At 38.6% G+C, this 19,710-nt stretch overlaps 1 protein-coding gene across 1 annotated transcript in view; it reads left to right on the top strand.

Annotated features, from left to right (window-relative positions):
* Positions 1–19,710, top strand: part of CHCHD3 (coiled-coil-helix-coiled-coil-helix domain containing 3) — a 286,866-nt gene that overhangs the window by 11,972 nt on the left and 255,184 nt on the right. The window lies entirely within an intron of this gene.

Genomic DNA, 19,710 nt, shown 5'->3' with positions numbered 1-19,710 from the left:
TTTGGGAATGTTTTTTCTCTTCCAGCTCCTGAATCCTCTGTTAGGCTTTGGAAGGTTATTTCATATCTTTTTGTGTAAAATGAATTAATTATAGGGATATGAGAGGTTTGGGAGTAAATATTTATTAAAAAAAATTGAACTTAGAAAATATTGATTTATTGTTTCCAGATGAAAATCTCTAATGATTTTACTATTTAATAGATTTCTTTAAGTTTGTTAAGTTTATTCCTTCATAGTCTTAATTATTGAGGAAAATATGATGTTAAATGAAATCCATAGAGAATTATTGTCTCATTTTATCTCTCTTATCCTGTAGGATAAGAGACTGTTTCTCTTTCCTTTTCTTTCTTACCCTGTCCATTTATTCATCCAGCTCATATTTATTGAGCACCTGCTATGTGTCTAGCACTGTTCTTATTGCTGCTAAATTTGATAGATGGACATGCTGTTTTTTGGTGAAATGGCAATGAGAAAATAGTTGAGATGATTAATCTTGGAGAATTAACTAAACGAGAATTTTCATTATTTATTAGAAAGGGGTATTGTGTGGTAAATCTGGCTACAGACTGAAATACCTTGAGGAAGATGAGATGCTGCCCAAATGCCATTCACTTGGGGGCATTTGTGACCCTCCTACTAATCATTAAGTCAGTAACTGTGAGTTGAACTTCTGATGTGTTTAGAGCAGAAGGTGCCAAGATGAATAAGAAATAGTTCTTGTCCTTTGCAAACTTTTTGTTTAGCATTAAGAAGTGTTCATCGTTCATTAAGGTTAGATAGAAAGTGACCACCCCGTCTGCTGGAAACCCTTTTGTTGGCTTCTGGGCCACGCTCTTGGTTTTCCTTCTACCTTACTTGCATCCTCAGTCTAGTCTTCTTTGCTGATTTCCACTAATGTCATCAAATTGTATGCCTTTTGAATCATTGTGTAGATGCCCGTGACTCCCAAAATTGTATCTCTAGCCCTGACCTCTCCTTGAAACTTGACTCCAACAATTGTTTACTTCACATCTCCACTTAAAATTCTTCAACTTAGCAGATCCAAAACAAACCTTTTTATTCTTCTTCAGAGTCGCTTCTCCTCTTTATCTTTCCCAGTAAATGGCACTGGGATTCATCCTTGTTTCCTCTTTTTTTCTTAATTCTTTTTTAAAAATTATTTTAATTTATTTTATTTTTTTATAATCGGGATTACAAATCTTTTAAAAATTTTATTTATTTTTTATTTTTGGCTGCGTTGGGTCTTCGTTGCTGCATGTGGGCTTTCTCTAGTTGCGGTGAGCGGGGGCTACTCTTCATTGTGGTGCATGGGCTTCTCATTGTGGTGGCTTCTCTTGTCATGGAGCAGGGGCTCTAGGCGTGCGCTTCAGTAGTTGTGGCATGTCAGCTCAGCAGTTGTGGCTCACGGGCTCTAGAGCACAGGCTCAGTAGTTGTGGCGCGTGGGCTTAGTTGCTTGTGGCACGTGGGATCTTCCGGGACCAGGGCTCGAACCCGTGTCCCCTGCATTGGCAGGTGGATTCTTAACCACTGCACCACCAGGGAAGTCCCTTTCTTAATTCTTACATTAGACCATTAGCTTAGTCTTGTCAGCTCCATCTCCAAAATATGTTTGGATATGTTCTTTGCTTGTCCATCTTTACTGCTGCAGCTCCAATCGAGGTAACCACCATCTCTTACCTTGTCTTTTGCTGAAGCCTCTTAACTGGGTCCTTACTTCCACTCTTGTCCTCCCTCTATGCTCTCCCAAGCACACAGAGGCCTCAGCAATCTTTAAAAAAATACATCAGCTCATTATCATATCCTAGTGGTAGATCTCAATGGTACTTAGAATATAATTTGAATTGCTTTTCTTGGCTTCTGAGGTACACCATGACTTGTCCCTTTCTGCTTTTCCAACATCATGTTTTGACATATAGATATTTTAAAAATTGGAATTTGATCTAAAATATGCTTTGTTCTAGGTAGATTTCTTTTTTTCCTTTTTTAAAAAAAATTATTTATTTTATTCTTGCTGCGTCGGGTCTTAGTTGCAGCATGCAGGCTCTTCATTGAGGCATGCGGGCTCTTTCATTGTGGTGCGCGGGCTCCTCTCAAGTTGTGGCACACTGGCTCCAGAGTGCGTGGGCTCTGTAGTTTATGGCATACAGGCTCTCTAGTTGAGGCGTGCAGGCTCAGTAGTTGTGGCATGTGGACTTACTTCCCCCACGACATGTGGGATCTTAATGGGTTCGACCAGGGATTGAACCCGTGTCCCCTGCATTGGAAGGCGGCTTCCTTACCACTGGACCACCAGGGAAGTCCCTAGGTAGATTTCTTTTCTACCTACTTTGTTAAGGAGATAGGATGGTGATGGTGAACTAATGATGGAATAGTAATAAATAACATTTAAGTAATGTTTATTATGTGCCAGCTACTCTGTTAAATCCTTTATGTCTAGTTTGTGTAATCTGTATAATCCTTTGAAGAAGGTACTGTATTAAGCCGTTTTACATGGAAGGAAATTGAGACTTGAAGTGATTAATTATCTTGCCCAAAGTCACACAGCTGGTGAGCAGTGGAGGTGATACTTGAATTCAAGTCTGTTTGACTCCAGAGCAAATGCAGTAAACCACTCTGTTTTATTATCATTTGAATGACATCTTGCTTCATTTGTAGAAAGGATGTGACAGAAACTAGTTGGAGGGAAAGAGCTGCTTTTTAGTGATGTTCTGCTTGAGTTTAGGAAAGCACCTTTCTGTAGGTGATTGTTGGTTCTTCTAGCTTTCTCCCATATTTGCTCTTATACAACAGTGAGTTGAAGGAGAGGAAGTGTTTTCCTTCTTGGGTTGGTTTCTTAAAAGGATACTTTGAAAGAGTGGGTGTGGGTGGGGAGGCTTTCTGTAAATGCTTATGGTGTGGCCTGCAGAGTGTGACACTGACGTTGAGATAAGTTCTGCCTCTGCTGAGAGATCCATCCCTTCCTGTTTCTCGGTTTGACATGACTGATGAACTCTTTGGTCCATGACCAGCCTGGGCACTGAAAACTCTTTGAATGCCACCTTGTGTTTTGTTGGTCAGGCTAGAACTACACTCTCTAAATGGTAGCCATTAATCACATGTGGCTATTAATATTTAAATTAAAATTAATTAAAATGAAATAAAATAAAAATTTCGTCTCTTGTGTCACACTAGTCACCCTTCAGTGCTCAGTGACCACCTGCAGCTAGTGGCCGCCATATTGGACAGGGCAGTATAGGACATTTTCATCATTGCAGAAAGTTCTCTTGCCCAGCTTTAGTCTAGATTTTATCAATGCGTGCCCTTGTGAGCTTCATCAGGTGATTTTAATGATGTGGTGACTGAGGTTGTGGAGCTAGACAGCTCTGTGTGTTTGTGAATCTAGTTTCCTGCCTTTTCCACATCCCAGCTCCCCCAGGATTGTGGGTAAATGGATGCCAGGAAATATTTCCCTGAGGTCTACTGTCTTCACCTCAGTCTTTAGCACAGCTTCCTAACCTGTGTGTTATGAGTGTACTGGAGGAATTGATTTGTTAGATTCAGGGTAGCTGGTGAGCACCTCTGTACCCTCATATGCCATACAAATAGTTGCTTTTTCTGTCTGCACTTTGATGTGAAAAAAGCTCAACAAGGCTAATAGCTCAGGCTCTTTGAGAATATTTCCGTTACCCATTCCAGTCCAACCTAAGAAAATAACTAATATTTGACATACTAATTTGAAGTGATCTTGCCTTTAGGTTCAGAATGCGGTTAGACAATGATTGTGCAAATTAACAAAGATTTATTCTTCTTAAAATTTAAAGAATATGTTTATAAAAGTACACAACCTCAAGGTTAATGTTCTCTTCTGCGTTTGGGGTTTTAGTTAGTACCCAATAATAGATTTCTTAAGATTTATAATTTAGATGTGTTATGAAATAATTTTTCAAGTCTACAAAAATAATATTGATAAAAATGTCACCAGCCTTTTCTACATTTTTCAATGTCAGGTAAATTATATATTAAATGTGAGTTGAATTTTTAATATTTGTTAAAATGCTTTCTTCCTTGCAGAACTCTAATTCATACCAGCCCCCTAGGCTATCCATATGTGTGACTGAGAGCGCAAGGATTTCTGTGTATAAGAACTAAGTTTTGTCATACATACAGTTTTGAGAACATAATTTATGCTGTAAGAAAGTGATTTCCTTTAAAGACTTTACTGAAACTATTTTTTGCCCAACCAAGAACCAGATCAGTGACTCATTGCAGTAAGTATTTGCATGTAAAGCTGTTTAGGCAAAATAATATACTGTGTGACACACAGCATATTGTAATGCCACTTTAATAAATGAACGTGCTCTAAAGAACTTAACTGTGTCCTTGCTGCCTCAGATTCTTTGCTGTGTTATGTGCTATCTCAGCTACGTTGGTTTGCTTTTGTTTTTTCTAATTTTTAAATTTTATTTTACGTTTTTTTATACAGCAGGTTCTTATTAGTCATCAGTTTCATACACATCAGTGTATACATGTCAATCCCAATCGCCCAATTCATCACACCACCACCCCCATCCCCCCACGGCTTTCCCCCCTTGGTGTCCATACATTTATTCTCTACATCTGTGTTTCAATTTCTGCCCTGCAAACTGGTTCATCTATACCATTTTTCTAGGTTCTACATACATATGTTAATATACGATATTTGTTATTCTCTTTCTGACTGACTTCACTCTGTATGACACTCTCTAGATCCATCCACGTCTCAACAAATGACCAAGTTTCGTTCCTTTTTATGGCTGAGTTATATTCCATTGTATATATGTACCACATCTTCTTTATCCATTTGTCTGTCGATGGGCATTTAGGTTGCTTCCATGACCTAGCTATTGTAAACAGTGCTGCAATGAACATTGGGGTGCATGTGTCTTTTTGAACTGTGGTTTTCTGTGGGTATATGCCCAGTACTGGGATTGCTGGATCATGTGGTAATTCTATTTTTAGTTTTTTAAGGAACCTCCATCCTGTTCTCCATAGTGGCTGTAACAATTTACATTCCCACCAACAGTGCAAGAGGGTTCCCTTCTCTCCACACCCTCTCCAGCATTTGTTGTTTGTAGATCTTCTGATGATGCCCATTCTGACTGGTGTGAGGTGATACCTCATTGTAGTTTTGATTTGCATTTCTCTAATAATTAGTGATGCTGAGCAGCTTTTCATGTGCTTCTCGGCCATCTATATGTCTTCTTTGGAGAAATGTCTATTTAGGTCTCCTGCCCATTTTTGGATTGGATTGTTTGTTTTTTTAATATTGAGCTGCATGAGCTGTTTATATATTTTGGAGATTAATCCTTTGTCCGTTGATTCGTTTGCAAATATTTTCTCCCACTCTGAGGGTTGTCTTTTCCTCTTGTTTATGGTTTCCTTTGCTGTGCAAAAGCTTTGAAGTTTCATTAGGTCCCATTTGTTTATTTTTGTTTTTATTTCCATTACTCTAGGAGGTGGATCAAAAAAGATCTTGCTGTGATTTATGTCAAAGAGTGTTCTTCCTATGTTTTCCTCTAAGAATTTTATAGTGTCCGGTCTTACATTTAGGTCTCTAATCCATTTTGAGTTAATTTTTGTGTATGGTGTTAAGGAGTGTTCTAATTTCATTCTTTTACATGTAGCTGTCCAGTTTTTCCAGCACCACTTATTGAAGAGACTGTCTTTTCTCCATCGTATATCCTTACCTCCTTTGTTATAGATTAGTTGACCATAGGTGCGTGGGTTTATCTCTGGGCTTTCTATCTTGTTCCATTGATCTATATTTCTGTTTTTGTGCCAGTACCATATTGTCTTGATTACTGTAACTTTGTAGTATAGTCTGAAGTTAGGGAGTCTGATCCCTCCATCTCCGTCTTTTCCGCTCAAGATTGCTTTGGCTCTTCGGGGTCTTTTGTGTCTCCATACAAATTAAGATTTTTTGTTCTAGTTCTGTAAAAAATGCCATTGGTAATTTGATAGGGATTGCACTGAATCTGTAGATTGCTTTGGGTAGTATAGTCATTTTCACAATATTGATTCTTCCAATCCAAGAACATGGTATACCTCTCCATCTGTTGGTATCATCTTTAATTTCTTTCATCAGTGTCTTATAGTTTTCTGCATACAGGTCTTTTTTCTCCCTAGGTAGGTTTATTCCTAGGTATTTTATTCTTTTTGTTGCAGTGGTAAATGGGAGTGTTTCCTTAATTTCTCTTTCAGATTTTTCATCATTAATGTATAGGAATGCAAGATATTTCTGTGCATTAATTTTGTATCCTGCAACTTTACCAAATTCATGGATTAGCTCTAGTAGTTTTCTGGTGGCATCTTTAGGATTCTCTATGTATAGTATCATGTCATCTGCAGACAGTGACAGTTTTACCTCTTCTTTTCCAATTTGTATTCCTTTTATTTCTTTTTCTTCTCTGATTGCCGTGGCTAGGACTTCCAAAGCTATGTTGAATAATAGTGGTGAGAGTGGACATCCTTGTCTTGTTCCTGATCTTAGAGTAAATGCTTTCTGGTTTTCACCATTGAGAATGATGTTTGCTGTGGGTTTGTTGTATATGGCCTTTATTATGTTGAGGTAGGTTCCCTCTCTGCCCACTTTCTGGAGAGTTTTTATCATAAATGGGTGTTGAATTTTGTCAAAAGCTTTTTCTGCATCTATTGAGATGATCTTATGGTTTTTATTCTTCAATTTATTAATATGGTGTATCATATTGATGGATTTGTATATTTTGAAGAATCCTTGCATCCCTGGGATAAATCCCACTTGATCATGGTGTATGATCCTTCTAATGTGTTGTTGGACTCTGTTTGCTAGTATTTTGTTGAGGATCTTTGCATCTATATTCATCAGTGATATTGGTCTAATTTTCTTTTTTTGTAGTATTTTTGTCTGGTTTTGGTATCAGGGTGATGGTGGCCTCATAGAATGAGTTTGAGAGTGTTCCTTCCTCTGCAATTGTTTTGGAAGAGTTTGAGAAGGATGGGTGTTAGCTCTTCTCTAAATGTTTGATAGAATTCACCTGTGAAGCCATCTGGTCCTGGACTTTTGTTTGTTGGAAGATTTTTAATCACAGTTTCAATTTCATTACTTGTGATTGGTCTGTTCATATTTTCTGTTTCTTCCTGGTTCAGTCTTGGAAGGTTCTGCCTTTGGAAGAATTTGTCCATTTCTTCCAGGTTGTCCATTTTATTGGCATAGAGTTGCTTGTAGTAGTCTCTTAAGATGCTTTGTATTTCTGTGGTGTCTGTTGTAACTTCTCCTTTTTCATTTCTAATTTTATTGATTTGAGTCCTCTCCCTGTTTTTCTTGATGAGTCTGGCTAATGGTTTATCAATTTTGTTTATCTTCTCAAAGAACCAGCTTTTAGTTTTATTGATCTTTGCTATTGTTTTCTTTGTTTGTATTTCATTTATTTCTGCTCTGGTCTTTATGATTTTTTTCCTTCTGCTAACTTTGGGTTTTGTTTGTTCTTCTTGCTCTAGTTCCTTTAGGTGTAAGGTTAGATTGTTTATTTGAGATTTTTCTTGTTTCTTGAGGTAGGCTTGTATAGCTGTAAACTTCCCTCTTAGAACTGCTTTTGCTGCATCCCATAGGTTTTGGATTGTCGTGTTTTCATTGTCATTTGTCCCTCGGTATTTTTTTATTTCCTCTTTGATTTCTTCAGTGATCTCTTGGGTATTTAGTAACGTATTGTCTAGCCTCCATGTGTTTGTGTTTTTTACGTTTTTTTCCCTGTACTTCATTTCTAATCTCATAGCGTTGTGGTCAGAAAAGATGCTTGATATGGTTTCAATTTTCTTAACTTTACTGAGGCTTGACTTGTGACCCAAGATGTGATCTGTCCTGGAGAGTGTTCCGTGCGCACTTGAGAAGAACGTGTAATCTGCTGTTTTTGGATGGAATGTCCTATAAATATCAATTAAATCTATCTGGTCTATTGTGTCACTTAAAGCTTCTGTTTCCTTATTTATTTTCATTTTGGATGCTCTGTCCATTGGTGGAAGTGAGGTGTTAAAGTCCCCCACTATTATTGTGTTACTGTCGATTTCCTCTTTTATAGCTGTTAGCAGTTGCCTTATGTATTGAGGTGCTCCTATGTTGGGTGCATATATATTTATAATTGTTACATCTTTTTCTTGGATTCATCCCTTGATCATTCTGTAGTGTCCTTCCTTGTCTCTTGTAACATTCTATATTTTACTGTATTTTATCTGATATGAGTATTGCTACTCCAGCTTTCTTTTGATTTCCTTTTTGAATGGAATATCTTTTTCCATCCCCTCACTTTCAGTCTGTATGTGTCCCTAGGTCTGAAGTGGGTCTCTTGTAGACAGCATATATATAGGTCTTGTTTTTGTATCCATTCAGCAAGCCTGTGTCTTTTGGTTGGAGCATTTAATCCATTCACGTTTAAGGTAATCATTGATATGTATGTTCCTATGACCGTTTTCTTAATTGTTTTGGGTTTGTTTTTGTAGGTCCTTTTCTTCTCTTGTGTTTCCCACTTAGAGAAGTTCCTTTAGCATTTGTTGTAGAGCTGGTTTGGTGGTGCTGAATTCTCGTAGCTTTTGCTTGTCTATAAAGCTTTTGATTTCTGCATCGAATCTGAATGAGATCCTTGCTGGGTAGAGTAATCTTAGTTGTAGGTTCTTCCCTTTCATCACTTTAAGTATATCGTGCCACTCCCTTCTGGCTTGTAGAGTTTCTGCTGAGAATCAGCTGTTAACCTTATGGAAGTTCCCTTGTATGTTAATTGTCATTTTTCCCTTGCTGCTTTCAGTAATTTTTCTTTGTCTTTAATTTTTGCCACTTTGATTACTATGTGTCTCGGCGTGTTTCTCCTTGGGTTTATCCTGTATGGGACTCGCTGTGCTTCCTGGACTTGGGTGGCTATTTCCTTTCCCATGTTAGGGAAGTTTTCTACTATAATCTGTTCAGATATTTTCTCTGGTCCTTTCTCTCTTCTCCTTCTGGGACCCCTATAATGCGAATGTTGTTGCCTTTAATGTCCCAGAGGTCTCTTAGGCTGTCTTCATTTGTTTTCATTCTTTTTTCTTTATTCTGTTCCACAGCAGTGAATTCCACCATTCTGTTTTCCAGGTCACTTATCCGTTCTTCTGCCTCAGTTATTCTGCTATTGATTACTTCTAGTGTAGTTTTCATTTCAGTTATTGTATTGTTCATCTCTGTTTGTTTGTTCTTTAATTCTTCTAGGTCTTTTGTTCAACATTTCTTGCATCTTCTTGATCTTTGCCTCCATTCTTTTTCCGAGGTCCTGGATCATCTTCACTGTCATTATTCTGAGTTCTTTTTCTGGAAGGTTGCCTATCTCCACTTCATTTAGTTGTTTTTCTGGGGTTTTATCTTGTTCCTTCATCTGGTACATAGTCCTCTGTCTTTTCATCTTGTCTGTCTTTCTGTGAATGTGGTTTTTGTTCTACAGTCTGCAGGATTGTAGGTCTTGCTTCTGCTGTCTTCCCTCTGGTGGATGAGGCTATCTAAGAGGCTTGTGCAAGTTTCCTGATGGGAGGGACTGGTGGTGGGTAGCCCTGACTGTTGCTGTCTATATTATTTCTTAATATAAGCATTTACTGTGTGCTCAACCCTCTACTACTGCTGAGGATATACAGTGATGAACAAGACAGGCACAATTTCTCCTGGAGCTTATGATTGAGCTGGGGAGAAAAACACCAGAGAAATGATAATTAATGTTTTAAATGATTGCTACTGTCTTCATTAAGGTGTGTTAGCTCATCTTCATGGAGTATGTTGGGTCTGCTGGTCTTGGAGGGTGTCCTGGAGAGGTGGGGGCAGGGGGTGACTGTGGCTCATGCTGGGGACACAGGCACTGGTGGCAGCAATTCTTGGGAGCTCCTACTGCGTGGACGCTAATGTAGCTGCTTTGCTTTTATATCAGGGAATTTTTTTTTTTTTTTTTTAGGCTGACATAAAGGGATACCTTGCACAGTTATAAACTTACGTTTTCATTAACATCTTGCCTTTTTTGATTTTAAAAATCAGTGTTGAATATTGATTTTTTTTCCTTTCCACCTTGATCCCTTAGTTTTTCTGGCTTATAGTGAGGTCAGACTTCTCATGTTTGATCCTGCTTATTGCTGAAGAAAGTCTGTCCCCAAGTCGATATGAAAAATCAGGCAGGAATGTTATTAGGAGGCTATTTGTTGGTTACCTAAACCGCTAGCAACCAGATTAAAATGATGAATCTGGGTAAAAAGACGAATGAACTCACTTTTATTGTTATCCTCACTGTGCAAGTTTCTCTGTACATTTCTTGTCATTGGGAAAAATAAGAAAGATTTGCTGATTTGCTTTAAGTATATCACTGAGATCACTAAGTATTTGGCAGCCTTAACAAATTGCAGGAAACCAATATAAGCAGGAAATAGCATAGCCCAAACTAAACAGCCAGTTTAGGGAAGCAGATTTGTCTATATGTTCTATGTATTCTTCTCCCAGAATCTGGCCCTCCTAGTTATTTTTAAATAGCTCTTTAAGGCTCATTTAGACCTAACATTGTAGGGAGAGTTCACAGTAACAAGCTGTGCTTGTTCCTCTGACTTGAGTTACAAGAACTGAAGGGAGTTGCAGTATCTCGGTTTCCAACTTTTAAGATGTGACAGTTTGTTGATGCCAGTGTCTCGACACTGCCCTTTTTTTTGCATGTGCACTAACACTTCCTGAAAGGAAGAAATGTATACACTATTGATTTAAAGGTATGATTTAGATCACATTCTCTTGTCACTATATTCTGTTCTTAAAAAGAAATCCATAAACGATCTACATTTAATGGATGGTTGAACTCTTAGCAGTCAACAAATATTAGCAATGGAAGTGATCTTTGACTTCAAGGAACTATTAGTTTGGTCAAATCATGTTTAACATTATAGTGTAGTGAATAAGTACTGACGTAGTACTCTTCACCTGCTCAGGTAGGATTTTGGAGTAGGTGAATGAATATGTAAGTGAGATAGAATATATAAGAGGTCTAGGAAGTGCTTTAGGACTTCAGAGAAAGAAGGTCAAGAACTTGGGCAGGCAGGCCATCAGGGGAAGTGGACTTGAGCCCGACCTTGAGGATGAGAGGGGTGGGGGCATTGGTGTTGAAGGTTTTCCTGGCAGAGTCACTGCACAGACCAGATAAAGGGTTCTAGTGGGGGTCTCATGGTTGGGAAGGTTGGGGAAGTTAAGGAGTTTAATCTTATCCTTTGGGCCTAGTGGCTTCTGAGCAGTTTTCATTTAAATTTAGGGTGCAAGTTTAGAAAGTTGCATTAGTTGATACTTTTCAGATATACTCAGTTATTAATAACATTTTTATGGCTAAAAATGCAGTGTTGATTTTCTCATTGATATTTTTATATTTAACAAATATAAATGGTAAGAATATGTGTTTTCCACCATAGCACTAAATGAAGCCATTTTCATTTTCTTGAAAAAATAAGCAGGCTCATAAGCATTTTTATTTGTCCTTAACTGGCCCTATAGCCAAAAAAAAAAGTTATCTTTAGCTACTTGAGGCTGTGGAGGGTAAAACAGAAGCTTTGTGAGCAGGAGAGGTGAAATGGTACAAGTGGATAATGTACAGCATTAGTTGGAAGTCCGAGACAGGGAAGACAGCTGAGACACAGTCGAGGTAGAAGTGGCAAAGGCAGAGGAGGATTTGGGTAGAGTTGGTGACTGAGGCCACATGGCTGATTAGTGGCAGACTCACACTTCTGTCCTTTTTCCCCTAGTCTAGGGCGCTTTCCCCTGTGCCACTTGATTCATCACTCTTTGTGTCGTATTTAAGAAACCAGCACAAACTTAAACTATTTTGAAATTGAGAAGAGAGCATAGAAAACTTAAAAAAAAATGGAACAGATCATTGACAGTATAGTGTATATTCTATGGTATTTTGGGATGGTTGAAAGGGGAGTCACACAGAAGAGCAAAAGCTGCAGCAGAAGAGGAAAGGAATTACAGGGAGAGAAGCTGAGTAGGACCTGAAATATCAGTGAGTCACATCTTCCAGAATTTTCTGTGACTTGGAACTTCTGCCCTTTGATTTCTTAGTTAACTGATTGACCACTGGTGCCTCAGCTGCCTTTTATTAAATCTTCAGAGGCCCCTACCCTGCGACTACTGTAGCATAATTTACTTTTCATTAGTGCTTCCAAGTGGTATGAAATCAAGTGAGCCAGAAATTCCCTACCTGTGCCCAAGTGACTAGAAATAAGCAGCTCTTTTTTTATGTGCGTTGCATACTGTAGATTAGAAATGTAGTTATGCCGTGGAGTCACAGTACTCAGGAGCTGGAAGGAAGTAACTTCAGTGACCAGGGGAAAAAGAGAGAAGCTGTTTTAAAGAACCTCCCCCTTTTTTTGCTGCAGTGGGTTTTGGACACTAAAGGGATAGTGGATTGTATTTTCTGAAAGAACAAGTGTTGTAATCGGGTGTAACAATCAAGTAAATCATGGATCTCACTCATAATATGTCATAAACCACAAAGAGAAAACGACTATAAAGTATGTTTTATAATCATGCTTCAAGGTTTATAAAACAAAATATCAGACATTGGTTATATAAGCAGCTCTAGTGGATTATAAAGTATAGGGCATACAATATGTAAAAACACTATTGTTGATTTAAATTTAATATGCCAGTTGTAAAATAAACACTCGATTGACCATATTTTTGCCTTTCTTGGAATTTGATAGACTTTGAGGGTATGATCTGGATGGCCCAGATCTCTTCAAATAAATTGCCCAAGAGAATTTGAAATATTTTCATACTGCAAGCAGAGGTATTCAAAATTAGTCTACTGACCCTTCCACCTGTCAACCAAATAGTAGATTATTGTTGTTGATGATGTTTTTCCTTGTAAAAAACATTTAAAAAAGTAAAGTCTGACCCAGCATTTCATTTCTTCCATTTACCCTTTCCTGTCTCCCTGGTTTATTAAGAATTACCTGTCCAGTGCTCTGTATTAGGCCAAGTCAGTGCTACCAGGTAACAATAAGTGCTTTTAAGTCCTCTTTTTAAACCTGTTCTGCCCCCAGGGCTACTTGACACTTTGTTGACAGCTGTCACTGTACTTGAGTGTTTCTTGAAAAGTGTTGGGAACCCACGTGAATCATTATGGTAAGGTTCTTCAAAATTTTTCCTGGAATTGCTATGGCATGCTTAAGACAGTATTCTGGTTGTGCATGCCCTGGTTCCACTGACTGAGTGGTTAATTGAAATATGCGTTTTAATTAGCCAGCATCAAATGATTGGAGTTTGAAATTACAGGGTAGTAACGATAGCTGTTTCTTTACTTAAAGGCCTGATGGGGTTAGAACATCTCGCAGATTGTATGGTGGGGAGCTAGATGGCTGCTGAAAGCCCCTGTGTATTGACATTGTTGGCGGGACTTACTTTTATTTTTTTTGCTGGTTCACCCTGTTGTTGCTGTTATCCTTCAGGGAACATCCACAGGCCTTGCTCTGCATTTGATGAGTAGCAGTAGAACCTTCCTCTGCATTTTCCTTTTCCTGGTTTCAGGTATTACAGTTTCTCCCATCCCTGGTGTCATTGCCCTAGTCTGGCCACTGTCCTCTCTCTCCTGCCTTGTTCTAACCATCTCTCGCTTGGGGTCCCTGCCTTCAGTCTCACATTCCCCAGTCTGTTCCCACTGCAGCCCTAGTAGTCTTTCCAAAGTGTAAAACCAATCATGTCATTCCTCTTGAGAGGCTCCCCCTTACTCTTAGGTGAGGTCTAAGTTTCTTTTACGTAGCCAGCAAGGTCCTGCAGAATCCATCTCTGCTGTAGTGTCTTGCATCATCTCCCAGACCCCCCTGTGTCATGTTGAACTTTCTGTCTAGCAGTTCTTGAGTCCTTGAGCTTATCTTTTGGTCTTTTTCTGTGTTGTCTCTTCTGTCTCACCACTGTTCCTCCAACTGTCTACCCCACCCCAGCCCACCTCACCTCCTCCCTGTCTTTTATCTGGCTAACTCTTCCTCATTGTTCACATCCCTGCCTAGAAATCATTTACTTAGGAAGTTTCTTCTGATTCCAGGTCTGGGTTAGATGCACCTCCTGAGGGGTTGCACAGCACCCTGTATGTACCTTTCCTATCATAGCACTTATCACATGGTGCTGTGATTGTGATTTACTGACCACTCTCCCTTAGATCCCACAGCTTTCATTTACTCATTTGTCCTCTCAGGACCTCCTTTTATGATACTTTTTTCCTCATTTCGCCTTGCCTTGGTGTTGACCTCTCCTTGCTAAGGTGAAAAGCAGTTATATGCCAGTCTTTGCTATAGGTAAACATTGCCTTCTTGAGGTCAGATGTTTAGGCAATGTGGAATAAAAGAAAGTCTCAGAGGGTTGAGGGGATTTCTCTTCCTTCAAGAGCTCCTCTTTACCATCTCTTCTTCCATTTGGCTGCATCTCAGCTATCATCTAGCAAAACTGAAAAGATGATCTCTGCTCTCCTTCACTTCCTCAAGGCCTCGGGACGAGCTCTTTGAAGCTTGAGGGTTTGGTGTCTGGAAACTCAGGAATGTTGAGGATAGGTTTGGCTTCTGGTTGAGGATTGGAAGGAAGACCCACCGCCTGCATCCCCTTAGGCCGGTAGGGGAGGCCTGGGAGACCAGGGAGCTGGCTCAAACGCATAAGTAGCTAAGCACTAACAATGATAAAAGAAAAAGTAAGGATTTGGCTTAGCTCACATGGGCATTTACCCAATACATCCCATTTTCTCCTTATCACCATGTGCTACAGTGATAATAATTCATGTAACTATATTAGATTTGCTTTACATCTTATTTGGTGGTTACACTAAATCCTTCAGATGCAGTTAGTCTTGCTGTTGACATAATGGTCGTCTCATGACTTTAAAAAATAAGATAAAATATTGATTACTCGCTGTCATTTTTGAGGATGAACCTGAGGAATGATATGAAAATCCGTTGCTATAATCAGGATAGATTTGTTTTAAATAAAAAATATTAAAGCAGTATTTGAGATTGACAGTTCACCCAAAACACTTATATTGTTTCACTAATGCAACCAGCTAGGTTATGGATTGTGAATATTATCCTTATAATTATTTGAAGAAATTAATTTAAAAAAATATAATTATTTTAACAAAATACCTCCAACAGCCCTCAATTCATTTTCCTTCTTGAAACTTCTTCTCTGGTATGGCCGAGCAGCTTCTGTTTAATTTTGTGGGTTAATATAGATACCTACTGGGCATAATGTGTTTCTTTAACTTTTCTAAATAACATGTTGACTTCTCTGGGAATTTCATGAGATCGAGCCCATAAACTACTTTTGTGACACCTTTATACAACTTTTCTAAAAAGGTTGCTTTAATATTCTTTCTCAGAAACATTTTAGATTGATTATTATAAGTTTATGGGAGGTTATAATCCTCTTTTCATGATTATTCTTTGACCTTTGACATATTTTATTAGTTTTTTAATAAAAAATCTTTAAGAAAAACATAGGCTGTATAATTAAAAAATAATTTTTTATCAAGCCTGATAAATATACAAATGATAAGTTGCTTCCTCTAATTCTTTGTTTCTTGTGCTGTTAAACATTATACCTCTACTGATTAAACCATTGTTTCATAACCCAGGTTCATCTTTTTGCAAAAATGATATTTGCAAAAATGGCAAAGTGAAACTTTAAAAAAACAATAATTTTTAACATTGCTTTTTTTTCTTATTGTTGCTCATAGGACTTTGACCTAAAACTTTTAAAGGCCATGTTATACTTTGATTGAGAACTACCTTCTCTTCATCCAAGTGAAATTCTTTTAGTTGAACAGTACTGAGGCTTCTGTAGTACTCAGGCTTGCAATGTTATTTCTGATGTGCCTCAGGAGGCATGATTTGTACTGGACTAGCCAGACCCAGGGTGGAGGATGCAAAGGCCGACTGAAACATCACCTTTGCTTTGCTGGCAGTGATGTAATGTGGTTGTGTGCTTTCAGTAACGGAGTTCCAAAGGAAATGAACCCCCGTTTTCTTCAAATAGGAAATGGAAAGGCTGTAGCTGAATTACCTGTGAGTAGAAGTGTGTGCTCACACACACACACACACACACACACACACAAACACACAGAGTGTATGTTTAGTGTTCAAAGAGCTTTTGCCACTTAATAGTTATGTCATCTTGTATAAGTTATTTCAGATTCCTCCAGGATAAGATGGAGAGACTAATTTCATATGATTGTCATGGAGAGTAAATGAGATAATGTATCAGTGCTGAAATATAGCAGGTAATCAATAAATGTCCCTTTCTTTTTTTCATTGTTTAACATAGTGTCCAGGGCTCTTACTTTACTGCCCCCTTTCCCACACTTCGGGTTGACTCTGCCAACCTTTTTGTCTACCCTCTTTGCCTTTCACTTGGTGTTCTGTGCCCTTGTTCCGACAAACATTTATTTAGTACTGGCTATGTGCCTGACACTATACTAAGTGCTGAGATTTCATAGCTGAACAGAGCAGAACAATGCAGATTAGCTGTAATAGAGATACACATGTATCATAAAGAATTGAATAAGGACTGACTCTAACTGGGGAGGTCAGGGTAGACTTCGTGAAAGAGGTGGTAATATTTCAGCTGAATATTGAAGGATGAATAGGAGTTCACCAATCAGACATGATGGGATTGATGGTGGGGGATGATGGAAAGGAGGAAGGGCATTTCTTGGGAGAAGAAATGGTGGGTGGAGCAGTTAGGATCATAAAGGGCTTAGTGATTTCTGGGACTTATAACTAGTTATAGTTATTTGGAATGCAGGTACTGTGTGGGAGATCAGAGTACAGGAGGAAATATGGATGGAACAGAGCTAAGGAGTGTGGGTTTGCTTCTTTAGGAAGTGCCTCCATCCCTGTGTTGTTATACTTGATTTTAACTATTTGTATGTGTGTGTGTGATCAACTCAAAGGTTGCCTTATCAGAACTTTTCTTGATCCTATTTACCTTGCTTTCATCTGAACTCACATGGTATTTTGTCTATATTTTTCTCTTGGCAGTCACTGTTTTCTACATTAAAAAAAAAAAAAGTTTTTTATAGCTGTGTTAGCATCTTTATCCTGCTGTAAGCTCCTTGAGGGCAGAATTCATACCGGAAAGCCTTCAGGTCCCATTGTGACCCATGTGGCATCTGTCTTGCCTGTGGAAGGTGCTCAAGAAACACTTGATGATGGAATGAGTGAGTGGAAGGTGCCATGACCATCAGCATCCCAGCTTCTTCAAAATGCTTTTGACCTCCAAACCATTGTGTTCAGTGAAAGAAGCCGGTCACAAAAGACCACATAGTGTATGATTCCATTTTTATGAAATGTCCAGTATAAGCAAATCTGTAGAGGCAGGAAGTAGATCAGTGGTTGCCTAGGGCTGAGGGTGTTGGCGGTGCAGGTTGGGGGATTGGAGTAACTGTTGATGGTTGCACAACTCTGCAAGTATTGATAATATTAAAATGCACTGAACGGTACAGTCTGTATGGGTGAATTTTAGAGTATATAAATTTTATCTCAGTAAAGCTGTTAAAATGCTCTTGAACTCTTGTCACATTTTTAAAAAGCATCTCCAAATGTATATTTTCTCTTCCTATGTTTGCAGCATACACTTAGGGATTTACATGATGATATTTATTATTCTCTTTTAAAATTTTGAGTTGGCTCCGTAGAATGTAGGTGAAGTAGAGCTTTGGGAATTCGTACCCCTTTCAGAGATGCTTGGGAATGTGAGTGGGAACTTCTGATGAGCCTATGACCTCGTTCTCTGTCAAAGGAGCTCAGCAGTCAGTTATTTTAGTATCAGCAGGGTGGCATTGTTGGATATATTTGAACAGTGTCTTTATATTTTATAAGTTTTTGAAAAACTTTGTCTTTAGGGAATTATGCACTGCTTTGTCTTAATGAAAAGACATGCCACATTCGCTGAAGTAGAAGGAATGGTGCTATTTTTCTGTCATCTTCAGAATAAGAGAGGCAGATATAGTTGGTTTTTCAGCCTGTTGATCTTGTATTTCTCATGAACAGGTACTTCATTTTAAAAGGCTATTTTATACTAAAGCATTTATGAAGCCATATGTATTAATAAAACATGTGCCCTTAGATAAATTGTGTAATGTGGTTTTCTTTTTTCTCCCACACTCTCGGAACTAGTAGTTTCTGTGTTGATGAAACAGCAGGGAGCACCTATTCTGGTGTGTTCATTCATGCAAAATGTAGCCCTCTTGAAAATGAACAAAGATCGTAACCGAAAGGTATTCATCATGCAATCTATCCACAAGAAATCTTGAATGAAAGCATCATCAAATAACTTAAATAAAAGTTATTTCCTGACACTGTGTCACCAAATGTAATTTAGGACATTTACCATTATTATGTGTGCATTTTTCTTTTTCGTATGATTGCCAACTATCTTTAAAAATGGAATGCTTCAGATTACTGTTTTGGGGAGGCTGATGTGATTTACTTGACCTTGATTTCACTTGAGTAGTGGCAGTGGGTGGTTCTTCACCACGGATCTGATTGTTACTAGGGTTTCTTCAGCACCTCTCTAAAGCAAAAGCATTACATTTGATTTCTCTTCACTTAGCCTGCAACTAGCAGTGTTACCCAGTGCTTCAGCCTGGGGCTGGATCAGTAGATCTTTCCAGGTATGAATGGGGGGGCTTACTAGATCTGAGAGAGTCAGAGGCCCCAGGATTTGGTGATAGATATTCCTGTTGTTTCAAATAGGCCCCCTGCCCCTCCTGTGTGTCACCCAAGAGGTTGCTCAGACACGCATTAAATAAATGCCTGGGACTGTGGTTTGGTGGAAGGAGCATGGATATTGATAGACCTCAAAGTCCTGAGGTGACTGTTCATTTCTCCTGTTCAGCTCTGTCCCTTTCTATGTGTGTGACCTGAAGGCAATGTGTTGAACCTCAGCTTTCCCTAATTTGTGATGCCCAAGAGTGACAGGGGTTATGTGCTATAGTCACCTGCCCTTTCTTGGGCAGTTCCTGATTGTTGGACAAAGGAACTCAAAATGCGTTTTCCCAAGGAAAGAATGGGTGCAGCTGAAAATAATGTTTTTATAATAATTCTTCAGGCTTATAAAGGATTTTTGAGTTAACTTGGAAACCCAAATGCCATTTCACTTTTTAATGATGAATTTACAATGAGCTTTGCCACCACTAAGGTGTTGGCACCTTCCCACAGCTTGCAGTCAAGGTTTCTCTATGCCTTGTGAATGGGCTTGAAATGCCTCCCTTTGGATTCTGATATTATCTCTATTGTAGTCCTGGTTGAAACGGGCAGCAAACAAGCAATTATTTGTATACACATATACACACAAATGTGTGTGTATGCAAATAACATGTTAACCACAGAGACATTAGTATAGACATTTTAACAGTTTAATTAGAAGTCACTGAAGATTCCTTGCAGTAAACATAAACTAATGTCAGAGGCTTTGTTCTGTCTCCTGTTGTGCCCAAGGCTGGTGGGGCTGGACAGTGAAGTGAAGGGGTTGTCACAATTTACTTTTATAATAGTTTGTATAATTTTGGTTGGCTTTTTATCTGTTTTTCCAGGTGTGATAGTGGAGGCTTTTGTTTTTGTTTTTCTCTATTGCAAGGTAATAACTCTTGCATTTCTCCCCATTAAATTCTAAGTAGGAGGGAGAATTTAGCACAGGTATA

This window comes from Eschrichtius robustus, chromosome 8 (genome assembly GCF_028021215.1).
Source record: "Eschrichtius robustus isolate mEscRob2 chromosome 8, mEscRob2.pri, whole genome shotgun sequence".
Taxonomy (NCBI): domain Eukaryota; kingdom Metazoa; phylum Chordata; class Mammalia; order Artiodactyla; family Eschrichtiidae; genus Eschrichtius; species Eschrichtius robustus.
Note: the sequence above shows the minus strand (reverse complement) of the source record. Positions and strands in the feature narration are given on the sequence as shown.